Raw genomic sequence first — 26,994 nt, forward strand, 5'->3', positions numbered from 1 at the left:
GTCGATGTTCTTTTGAAGCTGCAACTAAAGATTATTAGAAAAGGCATATACATTTTCTCCATCTCGTGAGCCCATTCCCAAAGGGGAGAAGTTTTTCGCACTTGCTGGTATTTGTAGTATGTGGTGCATGTGTGACATCAATTAGAATCAACGCAACAAGAATCACACTTCTTCTGAGAAATTGTTTCATCTCTTCTTCTTATATGTTTTGAAATCATATAACAGCTTGTCATAATGGGATTGATTGACATGAGCTCTGCTATGACATTCTAAGGACACAAAGAATATCTTTTTATTGTCATCATTCCATGTGGACAGTACTGCCAACATGTTATAATGCATGTTGTGTGCTTTGGTGTAGGGTACTTTTTAATGCCACCCCATACACAAAAGGGCATCACCCCTGAACTGCAGTGTGGTAAAGCACATGGCAACAAACTTCTATGCATTATGCTTTGGCATGATTAAGTGTGTTGGCAGAGAATGGGCTGCCTTAACCCAACAAGCGAAAACATGCAACTTAATATGCATACAGTAACACACCTCTAAGTGTGAACCTGACCTTAAAGCGATATTAAAACCTTGTTTAAAAAAAAAAACATGTGAAACTTACCTTCTCTGTGCAATAGGTTTGCATAGAGCAGCCCAGATCCTCCTCTTTTCATGTTCCATGCTGGCACTCCTGGCACCTCCCTCCTGCCGAGTGCCTCCACAGCAAGCAGCGTGCCCTGGGGGCACGTAATCAGATGCGCTTCTGAGACGTGGCACTCTGTGTCCATTCACCCACAGAGCTGTGGCTTGGCCCCACTCCCTCTGTCTCCTGATTGGCTCACTGGTTGTGATTAACTGCCAAAAGCCAATAAGGTGTGGGAGTCCCTGGAGACATAAAGCTCTAGTGGACATTGCTGGATCAGGAGGGGGCTCATGGAAGTATGCATACAATGCATGAAGGTAAAAAGCCTTGTGCCTTTACAACCCCTGTAAGCTTGAATTAAAAGGGTTAATGGTCATCCAAAATGTAATAGTTGCAATCCAACTGCCAGAACTCACTCACTGTTAACCATGTTGCAGGAACACATAACATTATCAAATGACAGTCATGCAGTTGTATGAAATACTCTTACATACAGCAGCCTGTCATATTTTACTGATATGCGCTCTCAAGAGCTGAAAGAAAGCACATGAGGATAGGCTTTAAAAGAGGAACTAAAGTTAGAAAAAAATATTTATGAATAGGTAAGCACCTTATTGTAGAAGAGACATGCAATGTTTAATCTCCTGCAAAGCGTACACTGATCTGCACATGGATAGTTTAGTTTACATGTCCAGCATGATGCCAGTGTGCTGGCATGAATGACACTTGCACACAACATTATCCCTCACCAGCCAATCAAGATGGCCAAAGACCATCACTCAGCAGAAGCTGAGGAGAAGATGCTGGCACCAGTGAGGAACCTCATGGGCATCTGACTGTTGGAACAGAGTTAAAGAGTAACACAACTTGGGAAAAAAAATAGCAAATAAAAAAAATATATATATAGCATATACAATTGCAAATCAAGTCATATTGTAAATGAATGTTATTGAAAATGACCTTTCCTTTTCAATCTGCAGCTCTGTAATTTTCTATAAAATGCCATGCAATATGGCTACCTGAAGGTGTTCTATACACAGAATGTGTACAGAACACCCTCCAGAAACATAATTTGTTGCTTGTGTGATTGGCTCACTGATTTTCCCAGAAGTCTATGCTAAGATACAAGTCAGATTTCAGGTATCCCCTGCAACAAAAATGTAATTTTTGGTGAGATAAACCCAATAGGAAATCACATCTAAAGGGATGCAAACCCTGCAATTTTCCTCATTAGAGCCCTGCAGCTGCTGCAGCAGATTGATAATTATGAAACTACTCCCATTAGATGCATTTAGTCACCTGGACACAGACAACCACACATGGATTTCTTCAGAATAACAAAAGGTAGGAATCTGCAACAAAGTTTGTTAAAATCCTTGTAATTTACATAGATCACCCAGAGGGGAATGTTTTTAATCGACAAAAGTGAAGTTACTATTTAAGTAATTTTTACTTTAGATCCACTCTGAACTGGCTATAACTGTCATGCGTTAGGCCTGACACTCAAACTGAAATAGTTACATAGTTGGTCAGGCTGAAAAAAGACAGAAGTTAATCTAGTTCAACCAATAAAAAAAGATTAAAAGAAAACCTCCATGAACGCAATCTTATGTAGTTAATCCAGAGGAAGGCAGAAAAAAACCCTATAACACATGGGCCACTTTGCTCCCGCTGGGTAAAAAAAATTCTTCCTGTTTTTGACAGGTACCCGCTCCCACTTCTTGGGGACTTCCCCATGGTGAAGTCCTCTGGAAGTTTGGTCCGTCTCCTCCTTGCCCTGCTGCTGGGCCATTCACAAAGCACAGCGCATTTCACACATGTGCAGTTCCTTACAAGGAATGGCAGTGGCAGCACTTGAGAGCCGATTGAAAAATCAGCTAAGGTTCAGACATCGTGGGATCCCTGAACAGGTAAGTGTCCTAATATTAAAAGTTGGCAGCTACAGTATTTGTAGCTGCTGATGTTTATTTTTTTGGTGGGTGGGCTGGAGCTTCACTTTAAAATAGAGTATTAATTTCCTTTTGGAAATCCAGTTGTGACTGATTCTCTTTAAATTTCTACATGTAAAAGAGAAGAGATTGGCACTATGCATGCACTGACAACAGGGGAAGGAATTTTCTTTTTTAATCATCAAATTATAATTAAGCTGACATTGGGATTGACATTATCCTTTAATTGACACCAGGAGCTACATAATTTCAATGTATTACATTTAAGGGTCTGTGTAGAAAAAATTTGAATTTTGAAATAAACATTGTGCTACTCAATAAATTAAGAAAAGCTGCAAGCACTAAAATCAGACAAATTTAGCAGATAATAAGAATATTCAAGTGCAGCGCTAATCCATACTGTATGTATAAACTGAAAATAATTGTGCACATTTGCAAACAATATATATATATAACACCTTGAATGTGCAAATAAATCACTGAATGATAAAGAGCTAGGTGCAAAAAACAATTAATGACTGTACATCTACATGGGTCCACTTAGTCTGGTAAGAGTACCCAATCTTTCTTATCATTGGGGTGGATGCACAATCTATGGTGATTTATTTTTGGATGGTGGTCAATCCTTCAGATATTGCCTATACCTTCAATTCTTATCATTGAAATTTTATTCTGTTTCTGTGATCTAATTTCACTTTTTGTGCTGTTTTTTTGCTTTTTCCCTCACGGGTTATTGCCCACAATTCATGATGTTATTCACATTAATAGACTATTTAGTGCTTTCACATTTATGAATTGTATGTAGATTCATTAATTGTTTTTTGCACCTAGCGCTTCATCTTTCGGATGATTTAGTTGTACATTCAAGGTGTTATATATATTGTTTGCATATTTGTACAATTCTTTTCAGTTTACACAAACAATATGGATTAGCGCTACACTTGAATATTCTTATAAAAAATGTGCTCTATGGGTAGGTCACGGTAGACCTTTTTGGTACAATCGATACTTGATGACTTGACACTCAACCACTGCCAACCTTATTGTTTTATTGTTAAATAATCTTTGTGTACGACCAGCCTTACTACTGATACTATTGTTCTTCATAACTCGAAAGCCCCACTTTCTGTCATACAGAAGAGATTGAACAAAAAAAATCTGCTTTATGAATGTTCCATCAATTTTCGGAAAAGTAACGAATAATACCCAAAGGTTTTTTGTGTTTAATGTTAGTTTCAATTTGTTGTCTTTTTCTTGGTGAATGTAACATTCCCTTATCAGTCCATCCTAAGAGAAAATAACCATAAGTTGACCATAAGAGTTGAAGAACATAGAGAAAATAGGCTAACACTATAAGGGAAGAACATTCAACCAGAAGGGAAAAAAATATGAGAGAGACATCGGGACTGTGTACACAGTCTATAAAGATTCCTATCTGAACGTTTGAACAAATGGATGTTTTGCCAAGGGACTCTCCAGCTGCATTGTGAAATGAAACATTTAGCAACAGTATTATTACCACTGTTGAATGTGAAAGCTTCCTGCTCAGGGCTCATGGTTTTTATGTTCAATATGTTTTTATTATCTTTTTTGCATAAGGAAAATTACATAATAAAACACATTCAACACAAAATGAAGTTATAGAAGTCAAAAGCCATGTGTTGCCTATTCAAGATTGATATGTCACAAGTTACACCAAGAGAGATAATAACCAATTACAATATATATATATATATATATATATATATATATATATATATATATATATAACTCTAAAATATAGATCAACATCCCCAGTATCCAGAGGGATCATGGCCAAATAAGGGTAGGCTCTTGGGTGCTAGGGAGCAGGCACCTGCAACTGCTGGGAATATCCAGCTAATAGCTGGATGTATACAAAAAAATACTTTGGCCTTCCCTCCCAAAAAGCCCTTCATTTCTGGTATGAATTTAAAGTGTAAGTCCTGCCTAAAACTAAAATCCCTGTATCTACAGACATCCATATTCTAAGACTAACCTATCTAGCCCTGTAAAGAAGAAATCAGTATACTTACTTTTTATGAAGCCGAACTGACCCGATCTCCAGTAGCGGAAGCTCTGCAGAGGACACAGCTGACAATGACTGTGAAATGAATGGGTAGTGACATCGCCCATAGACTCACTACGGGGCTTCCGTTGCCAGATGTGTCCTCTGCACCCACCTCTACAGAGAAGCCGCGGCTGACAGCTCAGCATGGGATTGGGTTAGATTGACTGCACAATAAGTATGTACTATAAACAGATTTCTTCTTCACAGGGTTAGATAGGGTAGTGTTAGATTGTGGATATCTGTAGATGCAGGAATTTTAGTTTTAGGATGGACTTCTACTTTAAAGGGAGCCAGATTAAAAAAAAAACAATGTACATGCATCTGTTCCAAGCACCGACAGTTGTAAATGGAATTCTAATTAACTCTTTATGAATTCCAGGCTATAAGTCTCTGATTGCATATGATTGTAAACCAGCTAACCCCAAATGCCAGATTTACTCTAGTTACAGTGTTACCAAAAAACAGTTTTCTCTTGCGAAATAGTTGGAAGTAAAGGGGCCTGACAGGTGGAATAGCCGTCTTATGATACAGGCAGAAATAAAAAAAGAGGCATTCGTTTACATTTAGCACATATAAACCTTTCCGCTGCCTGGCCCTGCGCTTCACTTTTAAACTCTGGTGGCCAGATACTTTTTTGGCAATTTTTCCACTGCTTTTATATCTTTCCCATACAGATTCAGAATTTGTGAAATACCCCTCAAACCATATATTTTCTGAAAGCACATGACCTAACATGACCATTAAAAAAAGTGCTACTGATTTTTTAGGCCCCACAATATTTGCTTAAATGTTTATCAAATCGCTATTTTCACTAATATCATTATTAGCAGATACATACCTGGCAAAATTTACCAAACTTCTGCTAAATTTCTACTAAATAAAGTTGTTAAAACTGTGTTGCATTAATAAATAACAAATATATGTTTTTTTGTGAAATGGTGAGAACTGAAAACTGTAAAATAAAAAAAATTACTCACATCCCCGTACAGGCAGCTCTATTTATGTCAATTAGAATGCAATGATTGCACAAGCACAGCTGCTGCTCCCAATCTGATGTATCAATGTGAGATCGGGGACATGCACCCTGATCCACATGAATGTCAAATTGTGAGCAATGGCTGTGTTTGTGCAGTTGCTACATCCCAAATAACATGAGACTGCCAGCACGGAATGCACGGAACACCTGTATAGGTAATCACGGCCTTGCAGAGGGATACGCTGTAGTATGCCCTGCATGAACAAGGCATTACTTTGTTTGTTTTTTTTAATTTTATTTTATTTTTATCATTCTTAATTTTATTTTGGGGGGGGGGGGGTAATGTGGGGGCTTTGGTGAGATATCAGAGGTCTAAGCAGACCATTAATGTGTCTTTTTTGAGGCAGAGAAAATTATTGTGTGACGGGGGTCACTTTGGGCAGAGGGGCTCATAGAACCCAGCTTACCTTAGAAAACTCTGGAAACCCATTTTACAGCTTCCACGCCCCCTCTTATGTGTAAGCTACTCCGTGTCTACCAGGGGTACAGGGTGACCGAGAACCCCAGTCGGGTCTGTCCTAAACAGACCCACTGTACAACTACACAGGACTCAGAATTTAGTTTTACCCCTGTTATTCTATATGTGGTTTGTGTTGAAAGAATGAAGGGGGTCCTATTATGCCCCCAGCATCAACCCGAACCCTTTCTTCTCCCACCTCCTGCAAGTTATTAAATCACATTGCAAGGGCACACTCTTTATGTGTGGTGATTCTAACCTGACACTTCTCCCCCACTTAGATTAGTCTCCCTACTCAGCTGAACATCAAAGCCTATCGACACAATTTCGCAAGCAACTCCAGAAAGCCTCCCTTATTGACACCTGGAGGGAATGTAACCCAGCTAAGAAAAACTTTACATTTTATTCATACCCACATAATTCCTTTTCAAGGATTGACCATATCTTTATACCAGTGGCCTCCTTCCCGATTGTGCTCCAGTCTGTGATCTGTCCAATCATCTGGTTAGATCACTGTGCAGTAATCATGACAATCTCCTCACTAATCCCCCAGCCCAAAGGTAGAGTCTGGTGCATGAACAAGTCCCACTTGACTAATCAATCCTATTGCTTTGACGTTCAGCAGGCCCTCAAAGATTACTTACATTTTAACTCATCCCCTGATGTTTCCCCAGTCCTCCTTTGGGAGGCGCACAAGCCTGTTATCAGGGGCAAATGTATATCAGTTGCCACCCATCTTAAGAGAGATAAGCAACAGAAATTAAATTCCCTGGAAACAGATTACCATCTCCAATTCCTCCAATTCCAAACTTCCCCCACTGATTCTAATAGGACGACTCTTGAAAAGACTAAATTGGAACTGTCCGAATCTGCTGAGAAAACATTGCGCCGATCCAACCACACCATCTACACTAAAGCTAACAAACCTGACACATTTATGGCCCTACACCTCCGCCGACAGGATCGTTTCCATAAACCCATCAGACTTAAAATGACTTGCGGCACCCACACGAGTAACCCTGAGAGGGTGCTCCTGGAATTCCGCAAAAGGCTTACGACTTTATACGAGTCTAAGACTCATTTTCAACCTCACCATGCGGAGTCTCTGTTCCAAGATCTGCCATTACCCAAGATGTCTTCATCGAGCAAGACCTCCTTGGAGAGTCTGATTACGGTTGAGGAGGTTTTGGCGGCCATAAAGACCCTTAAACCAAACAAACTCCCCGGTCTAGACGGCCTTCCTAGTACCTATTATAAGAAATTTGCAGATATTTTGGCCCCACTCCTTGTTAACACCTTTAACGCTCTCTTACGTCAGCAAACCTTTGGCAGGGACACATTGACAGCCATGATCTCTATGATACCTAAACCTAACACTGACGATACCCTTTGGTCCAACTACAGGCCTATCTCGCTACTTAATGTAGACGTAAAAATCTTAGCCAAAATATTAGCACTACAACTCAACCCAATTATTGGTAAGCTGATCCACAGGGACCAAGTGGAGTTCATCCCCAAGCGCCAAACCAGCGATAATATACGTAGGGTCATCCTACTTCAAAATATAGCCAGAACGCGCAGAGTACCTATGCACCTATTGTCGCTTGAAAGCGTTCAACACTGTTTCCTGGTCGTATCTACACTTTATACTGGAATGCTGGGGTTTTGGCCCCCACTTTCTCTAGTGAATCAAAGCTTTATACACCAACCCTCTGGCCTTTGTGAGGTACTCGGGGTTTCACTCCGAGTGCTTCCCGATTCAAAGGGGAACTAGACAGGGTTGCCCCTTATCCCCATTGCTGTTTGCCCTGGTGATTGAGCCCTTAGCGGCATTCGGCCGGGAAAACCCTGACATCCGGGGCTTGGAGTTGGCATCGACAACACATAAAATTTGCTTATTTGCCGACGACGCCCTCTTGTTCGTTACGTCTCCTCATACCATGCTTCCAAATCTCATCCAGCTTCTAGACAAATTTGCCCTGGTCACAGGCCTAGAGGTCAACCAAACCAAATCGAGGGCCCTCAATGTGTCCCTGCCACCTGATGTACTCACCCAGCTCCGACATAATTTTCCCTTCCAATGGTCTACCTCTTCCCTATCTTATCTAGGTATAAAACTTACTAGCACACCCTCAGAACCTTTCCGAGCCAACTACCTTCCCATGCTGACACATCTATCCTCTCTTCTTAATGACTGGCGCCCCCTGTGTATCTCCTGGCTCGGACGTATCGCAACTGTCAAAATGACCCTGCTTACGAAACTTCTCTACCTGTACAGAGTCCTACCAATAGCAATTCCCCCCTACTTCCACCGCGTCATTCAGAGAAGAGTGTTTAAATACATATGGGGTACCACAAGGCCTAGAGTCCCCAAAGCTGTTCTGCTCCGTAGTAAAGCAACTGGTGGCCTGGGAGTACCCAATTTTGTGAGATACTACCAAGCAGCTCAGCTGGCCCAAATGGCTTTATATCACGCTAAAGAAGAAATACCCATCTGGGTAAGTTTGGAGACGGTCGAGGTCTACCCCATATGTATATCTAACCTGTTATGGCTCCCAGCCTCCACACGACGCTCTGTAACTAACCCTATAACCCTCCATACACTTAGACTCTGGGACAGGTTGAGGACCCCATTCAAATTATGTTCTTCACACTTTCCACTCCTCTCCTTCTTAGGCCACCCCCATTTCTATCCCGCCCTCTCGGATCCTCTGTCATTTCAAGCATGGGCCCGTGCGGGACTGAGTCGCATTTGTGATTTGATAGAAGGTAACTCTGTTATGTCATTTTCCTCGCTTCAAGCCCGGGCACAACTACCTCCTAGAGAGTGCTTCCGATATTTACAAATCTCCCATTTTTTACATTCAACTATAGGCCCTGGCTCTGAACTGGACTCCATGTCCGTATTTGAGGAAATATGCGACTCGGACCCCCGCGCCCCAGGTATTATATCCCGCCTCTACTCTCACCTCACTTCCCTCCTGACCGCTATCCCACATTATGCACACCAATGGGCCAATGACCTTTTGATAGAGCTGGACCCTGAAGATTAGGCCAGAATTTGGGATAATACTAGAATATCCTCTCAGAACATTGTCGCCCTCGAAGCAAACTACAAAGTCCTTATGCGATGGTATTTAGTGCCAGTCCGGATTGCCAAATTCTTACCGTCATATTCCCCAAACTGTTTCCAGAACTGTGGAGAGCGGGGCACCCACCTGCATATCTGGTGGACCTGTCCCATAGCGCATGACTTCTGGGCGACAGTGTTCCAAATGATCTCAAAATTGTTTCGGGATATTTTTAATCCCGACCCGTCGTTGGCCCTCCTCAATAACATCCCTACAGACCTCACTAAGGCACAACAATGACTGTTTTTACAAGTTACCACAGCGGCTAAGCAGACCATCGCTAGGGCGTGGAAAAGCCCTACTTTACATATAGCCGAAGTTAAGTATAGGGTCACCCGAGCGATGGTCCACAGTAAGATCGAAGCCACTATAGTGGATAAGATCCCCCGTCACGTTAGAATATGGCAACCCTGGATCGACCATTTCCTACCCCCTAATTTTGATGACCACCTAATGGCACCGTGATCTGCATTACTGTACCAAAGATCTAAAAACACATTAATGTGGGTCCGCATGGGTGGCCCGGCCTCCTCCTTTCCTCCTCCCTCTTGTCCTTTTCCCAAGCCTTATCCTACTTGGTTTTCTTCCCTTCTTTTTCTTCCCTCTTTTCTCTCCTATTGCCCCCCACCTTCACTATACTTCCGGTTGACATGTACGTTTACCTTTAAAGTTTAGCTCTCTTGAACCTCCCAACTGATCATCGGAACTCAGTTTTGTACGGTTTACATCGGTTGAGGCTTTAGCTTCTTATTGTTTGTAACTCATAAATGTACACAGTTACGAGAAATGTACAGGTTAATTGTGCTTTGTCCTATATCTTTCTACTGTTTTGCATATGTAACTCGTTTACTGTTGAACTAGCGTGTCTGTGCATATCGTATTAAGCTACACCTATATTGTATTCTTCCTGTACTGTACTTGTTACCAATAAAACTTTTGAAAAGAAAGAATGAAGGGGCTCTTTCACTTGGGACATTAATATTCATGACAAATTTCCTTCAAGAAATGTATGATGAAAAATAATTCCACCTTTGAAACTACTAGAATATTGTAGGAGTGTCTCATACCATGGCTAAAGAGTCTGAGGTGGGGTGGGGGTTGCTATGTGTTTATTATTAAGTGTTTGTATCCCATTGTTCTATTGTTTCTGTCTGTCTTGGGAGCAACCTATCATAGGATCTACATGTGTATGTATATTAGCTGCTAGAGGGAAGGGGAAATTTCTCCTGCAGCCCCTCCTAAAGTTTGTCTGTGTGTCTCTTGTTACTGAATGTAGTTTACCCTGCCCTGTCATTATGCAAATATCCCCTGAGTGTATATCTCCTTGTGCCTGTGTTTGAATAAACAGTCTTATGTCTTCCACCAACCTATACTGATGCCTCAACTAGTGACTGGGTGGGCTAAGGGATCTTGGCTTGTGCTGGTACTGGGCAAGGGAAGCTTATACAGCAGACATACTTCCCTTGAGTACGGGGGTCCATCACAGACTGAATGCAATCCCTTTCTCTGCAGCCTGAGCTGCACTATACATGAATGAATAGAAGTCTGTATAGAGGCTCCTATTCATTCACAAAGCAGAAGCATAGTAAACACTGTTTACTATACTTCAGTGATGAATGGAAACAGGAGTAATCAGTAGTGACTTCTCACTGTGTCCATTCAAGAAAAGGAAGGGGGCTGGTAAACATATGTTTACTAACTCCTCTCCCCACTGTCCATCCTGACAGCTTCTCTGTGTGCCCCAGGTGAAGCTGCAGCCAGTGGGAGGGGAAGGAGGGAGAACCAGTCAGCGGCACAGAGGGGGCGGGACTGAAGGAGGACCAATGCCATTGGTAAGGGGGGAAACATTGCAGGGGTGGTCAGAGAAACAATGAGAAATAAAAAACCTGTCAGGATGCCGAAGCTGGCAAGAAAAAAGCTAAAGAGGCCAGCAGCCGGCAGGATGACAGAGCCGGTGCCGACAATGGGCACATTTATAGTGATTAGGGAAGGGGCAGACACTGAGGCAGTTTTCAGGCATTTTAGCGCTAAAGGACCCGCCGCCCCGGTGTAAAAGAGGTCTTAAAAATCCTTTCTTTCTAAATATTTTATTTTTTTCTCATGTCTCCACTTACGTAGAGCTGATCTTTAGTCGTTTTTTCTTAATGCACTATTGATTTCTCAGTGCTGTATTTAAGAAGCTGAAAAGTTATTATTGCAACATTTCTGTAAAAAAAATCATACAGGTCTTTTTCACTCCAACAAAGTGACTCAAAACAGTCATTGTAACCACAAAAGATAAATAGCTCCTGCAAGGCCACAATACTTATCTAGGAATTATTGTGTACATATACATTATATTAACAACGATTGACTTACATCAGGCCTAGAAATACAGGTGCTATTTTAAAATTTCTCTTCAAAGGCCACAATAGAGACACTTAAAGTAGAATGAAAGGCAAAAATACTTACCTAACTACCAACTGTCTGATGCCCGTGAGGGCCCTTGTCTTTGCTGGTATCTTCTCACTGGCTTCTTCAGGTTATATCTTGATTGGCAGGTGTAGGATGATATCACTCCCGCACATGTGTAGGAGTGCAGTAATCCCAGGCATACAAGTAGTGTACCGAAATATAAACTAAGCTGCACAAGCAAGCACATTGAAAACAATTGTTTTCCTCTTAACTTTCATGGACAGCAGAATCTCGGCAGCCTGTCAGCTTTCTAATGTTAACACACAGCAGGTGTTGCTAAGTTGTTAGAAATTGACTGAAGGCCAACTTTAGAGTCTATGTTGTGATCTTTGAGAATTACTTTTCAGTAAAAACAGATAAAGAGGTCAGGGATAGTTTGCCTCTGCTCCAGGAGTTCCCTGCTATCCGACCGTATGGTGGCAGAGACATTGCCAATGACCATGTAGAGGCAATGTTTCCTCGCGGCTCTCCCCGAGCCTTCTCCTGCGATCGGCGAACCCCCCCAGAAGGGGATGGCCTCTTGCAACTGTCTAATATGCCATTCCTCACTTCATCCAGCTGACTCTGATCCCCAGTGGAAAATTCCCTCCCTTATATATGAGGCCCACCCCCTGCCAATACCGATTGGGAATTGGTCAGGGCTCACACACAAGCTGCCTGCCACTCCAGTTCCAGGCCCAGCTCCTTTTCTAGAACATTCTCCTCAGAAACAGGGGAGGCGCCTCAGAACTGATGTGCAGATGGTCACATTCACTGCTACTCTGACCACTCCCAGCCCCCAGATCAAAGAAGACAGGCCTAGTGCGCAGCATAAGCCTGCCTAAATTTACCTGTGCTGGCTAACCTAGTAAAATAAACCTTACTAGCACCTACCTATTGCTAGAGGGTGCTACAATCAAAAGTAAAAGTGGAATCCCAAATGTTGGACTGTCCCCAGAATAGTAATAGAGGGGAAAACTTTAAATAGTGAGATTAGTTCTGGTGACCCTGGTGGCAACCAGATATCTCATAATTTTGTAGGTTTTCCCCTCACTTCCTGTTTTTGCCATGAGACAGGAAGTAAAGGAAAATCTCCCAAATAGGACACAGATGGCAAAGAAAACCTGACAGGGGGTTTAACCCTCCCACACTCTATCCAAAATGAAAAAGTGTCTTTATTTCTGCACTAAAGCTCTTTTATTGCTTGTTAGGAATATTTATATACTTTCATATCCATAGTCTGCATACACCTGCACTTTAAAGAAAAATGGTCCATAAGAGAGAAAGTAAAAGGTGGTACTACCCAAATTGTGCAAGAGTCCACGTGGGCTGTCGGGTGCAGGATATGCAGTCACTGAGCTGCAAACACAATAATTAGTAGAAGATGATCCACAACTCAATACATACTGTTGTGAACAAGGTCGTTACTGTTGTGAACAAGGCTAAAACACATTAACATCTGCTGTACCTTTCTGTCTTCTAGGGAACATTAATACATTTTCGAGATATTTAAGAGCATGTATGGAGTTGCGAATCATCCTCTACTTTAACCACTTGCAGATATACTGCGGTAGGGTAGTCCCCCTGCGTGAAATTACGTACAGGTATGTGATTTTGTGCAGTGAGTCTGGGGCGCATGTGTGCTCCACCAACAACCCGCTCCCACTGTTATTGGACACAGCAGGATCCAATCAGTGGGTCTGGCAGCTGTGATTGCCACCAGGACCCACCAATCATTCACAGGAGAGGTACAAAGGCGGTCGCCTATGTAAACAAAGAACACTACCTTTCTGTAAGGGGGGAAGATTGAGATCTTGTGGATCTCTGTTTTTCTCCAGTGACAGCATCCCCCAAGTTAGAAAGCACTCCCTAGGAGCACACTTGACCCTTTGATCACCCCCCTGATGTTTACCCCTTCCCTGTCAGTGTAATTAGTACAGTTAAAGTGCATATTTTTTAGCACTGATCACTGTATTAGTGTCACTGATCCCCAAAATGTGTCAAAAGTGTCACTCAGGTATCCAATTTGTTTGCCACAATTTCGCAGTCCGACTAAAAAACTCGAATCACCTCCATTACTTGTTTTTTTTAAATTGACGATATTTTTTGTTTATAGCGCAAAAAATAAAAACCGCAAAGGTGATTAAATACCACCAAAAGAAAGTTCTATTTGTGGGGAAAAGGGGACATCAGTTTTTTTTTGGGGTACATCATCGCACGACCGCACAATTGTCAGTTAAAATAACGCAGGGCCGTGTTGCAAAAAAGGGGGTTGGTCATGAAGAGGGGTAAACTTTCCAGGGCTTAAGTGGTAAATGAAAACCTTTAGTATTTTTAGAAAGTATTTAGTTTTAATAGAGAATGCTTCATGAACAATAAAATCATAGTGGGGGGGATTTACTAAAACTGGTGCACACAGAATCTGGTGCAGCTGTCAAAACTTAATTGAAAAAGGTTCATTTAGAAGCTACAGGCGGAGAACTGTCATTTGTGGCTATTTGCTACTGCTGCAAAATGATGAATGCCTGGCTAATGTTTGTAAAAAATGGCCTGTTTGTTTGGCCCTGTGTCTTATGCCACTTACACACGATTGGAATTTTGTTCGGAAAAAGCTCTGATGGTTTTTCTGATGGGATTCCGCTCAAGCTGTCTTGCATGCACACTGTCACACAAAAGTTCTCTGAACGTTCGACTGCCAAGAACGCGGTGACGTACAACACTAAGATGGGCCGAGAAAATTAAGTTCAATGCTTCTGAGCATGCATAAAATTGTTTCCGAGCATACATGGGAATTTTGCACATCGGAATTTGTACAGATAATCGGAATTTCCATTCGGAACTTTTTCCAACTGAAAAATTGAGAACATGCTCCCAATCTTTTGCTGGCCAAAATTCCGCCAGCAAAAGTCTGATGGAGCATACACACGATCGAATTTCCCGACCAAAAGCTCTCAACAGACTTTTTCTGGCGGAATTTCCAATCGTGTGTACGGGGCATAAGTGTGAAATGTACACAATACAGCACATACCAGCCCTGTCTTTTGAAAGATCTTTCCATAAAAATGCATGCTCAGATCTCAACATGCCTAGAGCTTGTTTACCTCAGGGGAAAGCAATAATTATCAGTCAGGGAAATCCAGCCCAGCTAATTGAAATGCCTAACTGTGAAATATTTGTGTGTTTCTGTAACAAACTCCAACTGTTGGTTCTGCAAACCACTGATAGAGAAATATGATATAAACTAAACAATTTAGACAAATTCCAGATTGAAAGTAGTTCTGGCAATAACTTAGTCAATAAGCATACGCTTCACTGCCCATTTAAAGAAAAATAAATCCACTGTATAAGCAGGATGTATTTTATATGCAAATCAACATGAATTAGCTGTTTGGTCATTACACTTTTCTGTATCTGTAGCTAATGACTTTAAATCATCATTTTAATTGCACTTAATTGTTTAGAGTGTAAATGCAGCTAGTAGCATTCCCTTTCAAAAGCCTTTATTGCACTTTAGATAATTATTCTTCCACTGCCAACAAACCTGCACTTTATAATTGATATAGATTATGGTTTACAGTGAATATCTCTTTGGTTGTATTTTGTGACAGGTAGTAATTTTAGCTATCAGAAAAAAAATTCATGTACGGATCAGATATTTGGTTTTAGTAAATAGTATAGTTTAGTAAATAGTAAATTACTCCTTAAAAGCGGCGTTCCGGACACATTTTTTTTTAATTGATCCGAGTATAATGCATTATTAAATAAAAAAAAATTATACAAGGTTAATAGTGGATATTGCTAAAATATACATTTAATATTCACAAGTTTGTCCCTCCTGTTGTGGCTGTTGCCTTCATGATTGTGGGCATGTGAAGCCCAAACGATAACTCTTCTGGGATAAGCGTTGGAGAGGTGCATGCTGGGTAACCAGCATGCACCTCTCGATCTCGTGCTTGCATGATTCACCAGCGGCCATATCGATTTTTCATCACAGTACTGCCCATAGACTCCATGGAAATGATAACACATCATTTGCCAGGAGCACAGGCGAGGGATTAAGTGACAAGAAGCTCCAGGAAGTGGCAGATTAGGAGCACTACATAGAAGCAGGGCATTTCTGGCAAGTATAAAACATTTTTTCCTCCAAATGTTTCTTTATAGGTTTAAAGGATTATGGTGATTTGTGGGGCGCTCTAATTAATTTAAATTAATTGATTGAAATCCTGATTAGTGAACCATGATTGTAACAAGAAGAAATTAATGAAAAATAATAAATATAATGTAAATAACAGTGATAGCACATGAACCAATCTCAGCAGATTAATGCTTCCAGTGTATCTATCAGATTATTGACATTTGTGACCATGTGAATACAGAACGATTAAGTCCAAAATAATTAAATTATTATAATCTCATAAGTGACCAAGTGTACCACATAAAACAAAAAGTCCCATTTATGTGACACAAAATTAGAAGAATGAATGATTCAAAATCCACCAGCATATACAGTGGTGTGAAAAAGTGTTTGCCCCCTTCCTCATTTCCTGTTCCTTTGCATGTTTGTCACACTTAAGTGTTTCGGAACATCAAACCAATTTAAACAATAGTCAAGGACAACACAAGTAAACACAAAATGCAATTTGTAAATGAAGGTGTTTATTATTAAAGGTGAAAAAAAATCCAAACCATCATGGCCCTGTGTGAAAAAGTGATTGCCCCCTAAACCTAATAACTGGTTGGGCCACCCTTAGCAGCAACAACTGCAACCAAGCGTTTGCGATAACGTGCAATGAGGCTTTTACAGCGTCCTGGAGGAATTTTGGCCCACTCATCTTTGCAGAATTGTCCTAATTCAGTTACATTAGAAGGTTTTCGAGCATGAACGGCCTTTTTAAGGTCATACCACAACATCTCAATAGGATTCAGGTCAGGACTTTGGCTAGGCCACTCCAAAGTCTTCATTTTGTTTTTCTTCAGCCATTCGGTGGTGGACTTGCTGGTGTGTTTAGGATCATTGTCCTGCTGCAGAACCCAAGTTCGTTTCAGCTTGAGTACACGAACAGATGGTCGGACATTCTCCTTCAGGATCTCTTGGTAGACAGCAGAATTCATAGTTCCTTTTCTCACGGCAAGTCTTCCAGGTCCTGAAGCAGCAAAACAGCCCCAGATCATCACACTACCACCACCATATTTTACTGTTGGTATAATGTTCTTTTTATGAAATGCAGTGTTCCTTCTACGCCAGATATACTTGGACACACACCTTCCAAAGAGTTCCACTTTTGTCTCATCGGTCCACAGAATGTTGTCCCAAAAGTCTTGGGGATCATCAAGATGTGTTGTGGAGAAATTGAGACGAGCTTTGATGTTCTTTTTGCTCAGCAGTGGTTTTCTCCTTGGAACTCTGCCATGCAGGCCATTTTTTCCCAGTCTTTTCCTGATGGTGGAGGCATGAACGCTGACCTTAACTGAGGCAAGTGAGGCCTGCAGTTCCTTGGACGTTGTTGTGGGGTCTTTTGTGACCTCTTGGATGAGTCGTCGCTGCGCTCCTGGGGTAATTTTGGGCGGCCGGCCACTCCTGGGAAGGTTCACCACTGTTCCATGTCTTCGCCATTTGTGGATAATGGCTCTCACTGTGGTTCGCTGGATTCCCAAAGCTTTGGAAATGGCTTTATAACCCCTTCCAGACTGATAGATCTCAATTACTTTCTTTCTCAATTGTTCCTGAATTTCTTTGGGTCTCGGCATGATGTGTAGCTTTTAAGGATCTTCTGGTGGACCTTACTGTGTCAAGCAGCTCCTATTTAAGTGATGCCTTGATTGTGAACAGGTGGGGCAATAATCAGGCCTGGGTGTGGCTAGAGAAATTGAACTCAGGTGTGGACAACCACAGTTATAGTATGTTTTAACAAGGGGGGCAATCACTTTTTCACACAGGGCCATGATGGTTTGGATTTTTTTTCACCTTTAATAATAAACACCTTCATTTACAAATTGCATTTTGTGTTTACTTGTGTTGTCCTTGACTATTGTTTAAATTAGTTTGATGTTCCGAAACACTTAAGTGTGACAAACATGCAAAGGAACAGGAAATGAGGAAGGGGGCAAACACTTTTTCACACCACTGTATACTCTTGCAAAATGTGGCAAAAAGTCTACCAATTAAGTTGCATACACCTCCACCAGAGATTTCAACAAACGACACCCAATCGTGATTGAAAATGCAGTCTGCTTACCAGATCCATTTGACCACTTTAATTAAAAAGTAAGTCAAACAAAGCCTCTGCAGGTTTGTGCCTGCTCACATGAATAGTGGCATGGATACATAGGAAAAACCTCCCTCTTCACAGACTTAAACGGGATATATGGAAAGAGCAAGAAACATCCATAGCATAATACTGTTTTTATTTAAAATAAATGATTAAAAGATAGCCAAATGGCTCCTTACATTGTCGTGTGCCCGACCCAGCACTGGGGCTGCTCGCCTTTCAAACAGGGATTTGCTGGCTGGAGTGTTCCTATTAGGAACCGCTACTATGGCATGCGTTCCAAGCTGTCAGATCGACAACCAGGGGAACCAGATATGGCGTCAGAGAAAGCGTGACCAGGTACCGCCTCGATGTACGTTTTGCCATCAACATCTTCAGGAAGCGTTTTTCTTGGCGCGGAGTTCACGCAGTTGATATTCAATTGTTTTACACATACTTTAGTTATAAGGTTTAAAGGAGTCTGATTATGGAAAAAAAATGTCAAGGTGGAAATCTGTTTTAAATTACATGTTTATTTTTGCTAATCACTTGGCCTTTAGGAAGTTGGTAGTATATCTCTGACCTATATTTAAAGAATACTATTGGGTATGGATTAGAACATGTTAAGTGTAAATGTTTGTAGATGAAGAATTTTAAAAAGCTGTACACTCTTTTTAAAGGCAATCACAACTGTTGTTAGCATTAAACAGCATAAAACAGTAGGACAACTAAACAGCTGGATCTAGAAATAAATCATGGAATAGTTTTCTTTAACAAAACTTTAACTGTTTTTTGTTTTGAAAAAGAATAACACGGGGCACTTCATACTTAATCATGTGGGTGTGTGTGTGTGTGTGTGGGGGGGGGGGGGGTTATATATCTCATTATTGTAAAGCGGGTTTTCAGATTTTGATAAGTTCCGCCCCTGACCCTCACATCCTCTTGGGCATCAGATATAAGGACGAAGCCTTTGTGTGCATCAACATGAGGACAAGGTGGATTCTCCCACCCTGGAGGATACCCTCCCAAAGATGTGGGATAGTGGCTTAGTATGGCTCTGGTGTGTGTGGGGGGGTCCTTATCCCTGCTTTCCTGGCCAGCCAGGCTGCATGCCAGAATTAGGGATTGGAATGGAATTGATGAAGGCTCCACATCATTTTTATTTTCATAAAGAGGCTGTACATTTTTTTTACAATAATGCATGCTGTCCCTTTAAGAAAAACTGGCAAAAAAGAATAAGAGAGAAAAATAATACCGGGGAAAGAATAAGATAGAAAAAAGGAAATAAATGAAGTGATAAAAATAGAAAAAACAGTCTGTATCTTCAATTAATTCATGATAGTGGGGTAACATCCCATTCAAACGTATTTCTTTTGGAATTAATCCAGTCATACATGGATCGAAATTCATTAGGGACCAGCCGAGATTTGATACCTTTATGGGCAGGCTGATCATACCCAAATTGATTGATGGACAACTAGTCTGTCAGATTTTTTAACATTTGGTTACTGTTGGCAGCTATAGCCGCTAGCAGTAATCATTGTGTTCTGCCAACCAGGAAGGCTCCCCGCACCCCCTGCCAGCAGAACACAATAGAAAAGTGGGTGACATTTCTCCATCAACCCTGACTGTGTTGATGGGGGAATTGAGTGATTTTCTTTCCTTTCACCCGTAGTGGAAGGAAATAAAATCAAGTAGTCTATGATCTGATTTTCTTAGTGAGGGACAAAATGATCACCTCCACTGATGAGGCGTTAATCCCTTTATATTATTTGTAACACTCAAGCTTACAGCAAGATTCAGTTACAACAAGATTCAGTTACATGCATACATACTGTACATGCATATTTCATCACTTACAGCAAGATTCAATTATATTAATAACTCCCTCACTACATATAAATAAATAAAATACAATAAATCAATAAAACAATGGATATATTTCATTGACCATCAAAACAAATAGTGCAATATCATATATGTATAACCTCTTTCAGTGATAAAAAAGTGCTGGTGCTTACCAAGATTTATATAAATCAAAAAAAAAGTCTTATACTTTGCTAAAAGCGCTGTATGACCTTCTTTTTAATTAAAGAGGCCATATCCATCTGGTAAGTGGAATCTACTTATGGAGCACTTTGTGTATATGATCCACAGTTGGTGACGGATTATTTACTTTTGATGTCACATTGAAGATGACAAGCACTGAAGATGTTTATCTAAAGGGCTTTTTATTTATTCACAGATATTTACTATTCTGAATTCACTACAAGATGATCATTATTTATTGAAGATGAACTTTATATCATGGCACATTGCACATTAATATCGCTTTAGTGATTTGTTTTTCATTATTTGTATATAGCACATAAAAACACTATACTCATTTATATTTGTACTAGCATTTGCACTTTTCAATTGGACCACGTCCCTTATAATAGCGCACCCTCACATTAAATTTATTGCTATCTAAAGAAGTATCTTCTACCTGCTTTGTTACTGATATTAATTGGCGCACGCTATTAATTATTCCCCAAAAGTTAATACTTGGCTTTAAATGAGTAGCAGAATATGTTACTAAGAAAGAAATAGTATTGTGTATATTTTTAAATGTCTAGATAGCCAATATCAATAATATAGTTCAAATATGCAGTCTTGTTGAACAAGCAATTCCATTACATGTAAGAATGCTGTCTATGCAAAACATGCGCTCTCTAATTAGGTATTTTTGGTGATATCCTTTCCTAAGTTTTACTCAACCAGTCTGACTCAGCAAGAAACAGCTAAAGGCACCCATAATACTATACTAGACACCTCTGACAGATATAGAAGCTTATAATAAGCTGTACAAGGATGCTTATTTGAGATCTGCATGAATACAGTCAAACCAGCCCTCAAATATTTGCATCTATCTGATATTCAAATCATAACTGAAACTCATGGCATGCCTATTGGCAGTTTTTACATGATTAGTAATAACAACCTAGGTGCCTCCCTTCCAACTTTGTTTAAATTAACATAATTTTAGGAGAACTGGTGTACATTGAAATATCTTCTTTACAATTATTAATAATAGATATGAGCAAGGGACATTCAAAGGCAACATCTAGAAATTGGATATCTACAAACAGCACTTAAAAGTCTAAATTACTGCTAAACAAGATATAATGCTATTTATCTGGTGCACTGCTGACCTATTATATAAACAATAAGGTAAACTGCATAAATTAGTGCTTGTGTCTTTCCATTCCTACTGTATTTTATGGCTCTGGTAATGAGAAGGTAACTGGCTGAATAAACCAATATTAACAAACTTGTGATTCATAACAGCAAATGAAATGATGTCTACAAAGGCTCTAACCAAAGTTTAGAATAGAAAAAAAAGGGGGATGAATGCAAGGGAATCAACGTTCTCAAATGTGAGTCAAATCACATTTTAAATGACTTGTGGTTGCAATTGCAAATAAAGAAAAAAACGGTGTGGGGACCCCTCAAAAATCTATACCAGACCCTTATTCAGGCATGCAGCCTGGAAGGTCAGGTATGGGGGAGGGATGAGCGAGCACCCCCCTCTTGTACCATACTAGGCCACATGCCTCAACATTGGGGGGTGGGTGCTTTGGAGCACACTTTTTTGGTGAATGGGGGGTACTATGTACCCCATACTTATTCACATAGGGGCTGGCAGGATCTGGGGCACCCTTGTTAAAGGGGGCTTCCAGACTCCAATAAGCACCTTGCCCACAGACCCCCACAACCACTGGCCACGGTTGTGGGAATGAGGCCCAAAGCACCCACCCCGCCATATTGTGGGCATATGGCCTGGTATGGTGCAGGAGGGGGGCACTCACTCATCCTCCCCCTTTCCAGACCTGTCAGGCTGCATGCCCAGATAAGTGTTTGGCATGAATTTTGAATTTAATATTAAAACAAATTGGGGAAAGCCATACAGTTTTTTGTTTACTTTTTTTTACTGTTTTCTTTTTTACTCATCTGTCAGCGGGGAACCCCGTTGACAACAGATGACTCATCTGTTGTTAAAAGAGAATTCCATCCTGAGCTTTTATGGCTTGGCTTCTCCTATGGATCACAGGAGTACAATTTGTTCGTTCTCTCCGCTGACATCACTGGAATCAGTCCAGTCACCCCGACTTAGGAAGTTTGGATCCACCAGCTGCTTGGACCGATGGCAGTCTCAGCTTAGAGATAGCCTGAGAGGCTGAGACAGCTGCTCCCCACCCCTCCACAGTTCAACGCTCCAGTGTGAAGGAGCAGAGCAGGAGAGCTGCTGATTGACAAGCAGCAGCTCTCCACTCGGGGAGGTGAGAGAACCGAGCCATCAATGATGTTCGGTGGCTCAGTTCTCAGTGAAGAAGCAGCGCGGGACAGATGCAGCATCAGTCTGATTCTGCATCCACTTAGGTAAGTATGAATCTACAAAAAAAGCCCCATACTTCTCTTTTAAGGACACCGCTTCCCAGTCCCACTCCTTAAAAACCAGCTTATATTGTGCCCTGACTGGGCAAAGTTTTGTGCAGCGTGCAGTGCTTTGCATGGTGTTCGGAGGAGCGAATGCCCGCTGAACACCGTGCAAAGTCAAGTGTTCCTTGAATGCGGGGAACCGTTCACCCAACTCTAAATATGATCCTTTAGTGCTGCAAAATTGAGTATTGGGGATTTTCACGCCTGAAGTATTGTCTATTTCATGGCCATCCATAAAGATATGAGTAATGAGTGGGCATACCCTGATATTCCCAGATGGAATATTATCTATATGCTTATGTGAGAGAGTTTCCAAGGGGTCTTTGCAGAGATTTGAAGAACTGTATTGACCATGGCATACACTTGAATCCAGAGGTAGAGGGATAAGAGGGTAGGCATTTAGTGATTTTTGCAGGAGTATAGTAACATCACGACAATACTATATGGGAATTTTCCAAAGATAACTCATTATGTGGAGATTTAAATAAGGCCATCTGGGATTTCAAACATCTTGATAGGCTGGTCCACAATTACTATACTTCCAGGTATGCGCATAGGAGTTCAATAAATCTGGCACCAATCTGTTCCCAGAATATCCACTGTGGTGTGCATGCTCAGCTTAATGTACATTCTAGAGAAGATTGTCGATAGGTAAGTTTGCTTTATAGCAGAAGAAACATATCATGCCTCTTCTGCAATAAAAAATCCTTTCTGCTCACATTTTTTCCCCTACAGTTTAGTGTTGTCAATAAAATAACGTTTCTCAAACGAAGTTCTGAGCATCCGTTGTTCTTTTCCAGCGAGTGTAGTATTTATTGGATCCCAGAAATAGATGACAAGTTTCACAGAGAATATACAGAATGATATGATCAGAAGCCCTATGAGTCCATTCAGAAAGTTCTTCAATTCATAACTGTGGAAGATATTCCACATTCCACACATACAGACATTCCACAAACTCAGCATTTACTGTATGTCCACTCTTTATTAGACATGTGCGCCATCAATAAATTTGTTTCATTTTGTTCCGTTCCTAATTAAAATTAATTTGTAATTCGTAATTCATGTCCGGAATTCGATTCGGACTCATGCGAAATACAAATTTTCATTATTTTTTCGTAACAATAACGAAAGTTCGTTATGATAAATTTATCATTATGAGGGTCTCCCACCATCCCTGTGCTGTGCTGAATTCCTGGGTTTTTAACTTTTAGTTTCGTTAACTTTTCGTAACAATAACGAAAGTTCGTTATGATAAAATTTATCTGAAATTCGTAAACAAAATGTTGTATTTCGTACAAAATTCGTATGCATAAAAATTAGTATTTTGGATCCTCACGAATGTACGAATTTTCAATTTGTACGAAACTAATCGCACATGTCTACTCTTTATATGAATCTGTGTCTTCCAGGTATATGTATACATTCATGTACCTTAGGCCATGCCTCTCATCACTCTATAACCTGTTTTCATCATTCCCTTAATATACAGATCACTAGCAATGGAGGGATAGTTAGGAAAACAGGTTTATTTTGAAGAAAATTCTCTACAACTGTTTAAATTGTATACGATCAGACAACACTTCTTGACTTTGAAAACAGTCTTATCACAAACCCAACTGGTTAGAAGGTTATTCACAACAAAGACCTCAGTTAACATATGACTGGAGGTGTCTTACACATTAGCTAGAAGATTCCTTGCCACTGAATGCAGTATATATCTCTCTATATACACTCTACATTTATATTCGCAAACCAGCTTCCAATGATACCAATATTCATAACTCATAACTTTTAATTCCACTTTAAGCTAAACCTTTCATGAGAGAAATACAGGAACTGTCTAGCTATATTCTTTCTACAATGCTGGTTTCCTGCTGACCCACTGGCTTTAATATTTTATGAGCCACTTATCTGGAATAAGTATGTAGATTAGAAAAGTCAGAGTAAAGTCATAACTCCTTATCTGCATAGTTGTTCTGGGTCAGTGATTCAGATTTTTGAAGCAGAAGAGTTAAATTGAAAGACAGGAAAATAAAATGTTCAGATGGAGAGGTCAGCAATAGCAAACCTCCATATTTATATCATGACAGGTTTCCTTTAATATGCAATGATTTCAAACTCCTCTTAAAGGGGCACTCCACTCTACAAGGCATGCAATATGTTAACATTAAAGGGTATTCTCTAATCAATGGTGCCAATAACATGCTGAATAGAATACATTCAATAAGAGTCTGGAGTTAGACAGAAGTAGCTATTCACTCTAGCTGCCTTTTTTTAAAGTTTATACACATGTTTTTATTTAGACTAAGTAACTTGTTTCCACTGATTAATTTTTGTATGTCAAAATCTAGCTCATTTGGGCACTACAGGAATCATGAAAATGTTCTGGCTCTGGTTGTTCACAACATAAGCTAACCTTAGCTACTATTTAAAGGCATCATGCTCTGAATGAATAGTTTGGAGAAGAATTTTGGTGGCCCACATCAGGAGAGAGTGGAAATTAGTGAGTGAGTGTTGGACTAGAACTGAGAATAAGACCTATGGTGAATTTGAAGTGTGCAGGGGAACCCAAAGGAAGTCAAAAGAAGACAAAAAGAAGGTGGTAAAAATGGCTGAGAGAGCTAAACTCAAAGCAGGGCTGAGGAAGACAGAGTGAACAGGGTGAGGAGGGCTGAGAGAGAGGGGTGTGGAGCTCTGATTTGTGCCAAGGAAGTCTGAGAGGGCATAAAACAAAGTGAGGAGAGCAAGAGCTCAGAGCAAGGCTAAGGAAGATTGAAAGAGCAGTTATATAGAATATGAAGGACAGGTAGTTAGTTGTCATGGTGTCAACAGAGAAGTGAAAAAACATATGTGGTGCACAGTGGCATAGCGTGTGTCGTCAGTGCCTGGTGCAAGGCAAGTAATTTGCACCCCCTAACCTTTTGACTTTTATATACCCCCACCCTGATCACACCCCCAGATCCCCTCCACTCTGATCACACACCCTAGATGCCCCTCCAGTTCCTCCATTCTGATCACACCCCCAGATTCCACCCAGATCCTTCCACTCTGATCACACCCTCAGATCACCCATCTTTGAACACACCCCAGATCTCTACATCCCTCCACTCTGATCACACCTACAGATACCCTTAGATCCCTCCACTCTGATCACACCCTCAGATACCCCATCAGCTCCCTCCACTATGATCACACCCTCAGATCCCTGCCAGATCCTTTCACTCTGATCACACCCCCAGATCTCCCCATCCCTCCACTTTGCTCACACCTCCAGGTACCCCCCAAGATTCCTCCACTCTGATCACACTCCCAGATCTCCCATCAGATCCATCCACTCTGATCACACCTACAGATCCCCCAAGATCCCTCCACTCTGATCACTACTCTAGATGCCCCGCCAGATCCCTCCACTCTGCTCAAGCTGCTTCCAGATACTCTACCAGATCCCTCCATTCTGATCACACCCCCCCCCCCCAGATATCCCTCTCTCCCATCACACACACCCCCATCACATTTCACAATTCCTGCAGCCCCAGGAGGGTGGAGCTGTGTCCTGTGCAAGCAGAAGGATATCACCAGCAGGATCTCAAGATTTTTCAACCAGCAACGGATGGATGAAAAATGGACAGATGAAGTGTGAAAGGGGCTTTAGAAATATTTATAAAGTGTATTATGTTACCAAGCAAGAGTATAGTGTTTAATAGCATGTTTTTATCTATGTATCAATAAATGCTATTTTTTTAAGCAATCAGTTGTAGTTTTTATGTAGCAGGTGTGTATACATATGGCTCTTTGATATATGATGTGAAGTGAGGTCTTTGGAATGTAGCAACAAATTTGCGGTATTAGCTTTTCCTGAATGATTTATAATGTTATAACCACAGTCTGCACTTTCAGATTCCCTTTCTCATTTGAGTGTTATATAAAATCACCCATGACATGTTACAGAGGAAAAACTAGGAAAGTAAAGATAACTTCTCTGTTTTTCTATTACTCTCCTTCACTGAAACTCTTTTCTGTTTGTCTTTGTGCTTGTAATATTATTTTTTTACTAATAACTTATTGGCAAGAGTGAGTTTTTAAATGGCTTAAAACCACTGTGTTCCGCAAAGCTGCAATTAATAATTCACATTATTTTTAATTAATGTTGATTCTTTGGACATGGTAGATGTAGATAATTAGATTAAACATTGTAACATCATCTCAGAAATCTGATTTTGCACTATGCTGCAATTTTGTTGTTCCCATTACTACTTAACTATGTTTACTATGTAATTTGCCACTGAAAATTGTATCAAACATAAAGTAGATGTAATTGCAATTTGTCCAGTGTTTATTGAAATACATCATGAGCCGTGTTTTGTCTTTATAAATGGTTTTTGTTTCAAACAGTGATAATTAAGTAGAGAAAGATAGTGTACAGGGATTTGTTTAGATTCAGTAAAAGTTCACCAAAGCTATAAATTTAAATATAATAGCTTGTGATTTTTTTGGAAACTCTATTAATTGGGCAGGAAGGATTTAGGGGAATA

The 26,994-nt window shown here is 40.6% G+C and overlaps 1 protein-coding gene across 1 annotated transcript in view; it reads left to right on the forward strand.

The window, feature by feature from the left end:
• The window catches only part of CNTNAP4 (contactin associated protein family member 4), a 524,353-nt gene that overhangs the window by 69,563 nt on the left and 427,796 nt on the right, over positions 1–26,994 (forward strand). The window lies entirely within an intron of this gene.

The sequence above is a fragment of the Lithobates pipiens genome, unplaced genomic scaffold (genome assembly GCF_037356315.1).
Source record: "Lithobates pipiens isolate NorthernLeopardFrog02 unplaced genomic scaffold, aLitPip1_a1.2 Scaffold_13, whole genome shotgun sequence".
Classification (NCBI taxonomy): Eukaryota; Metazoa; Chordata; class Amphibia; order Anura; family Ranidae; genus Lithobates; species Lithobates pipiens.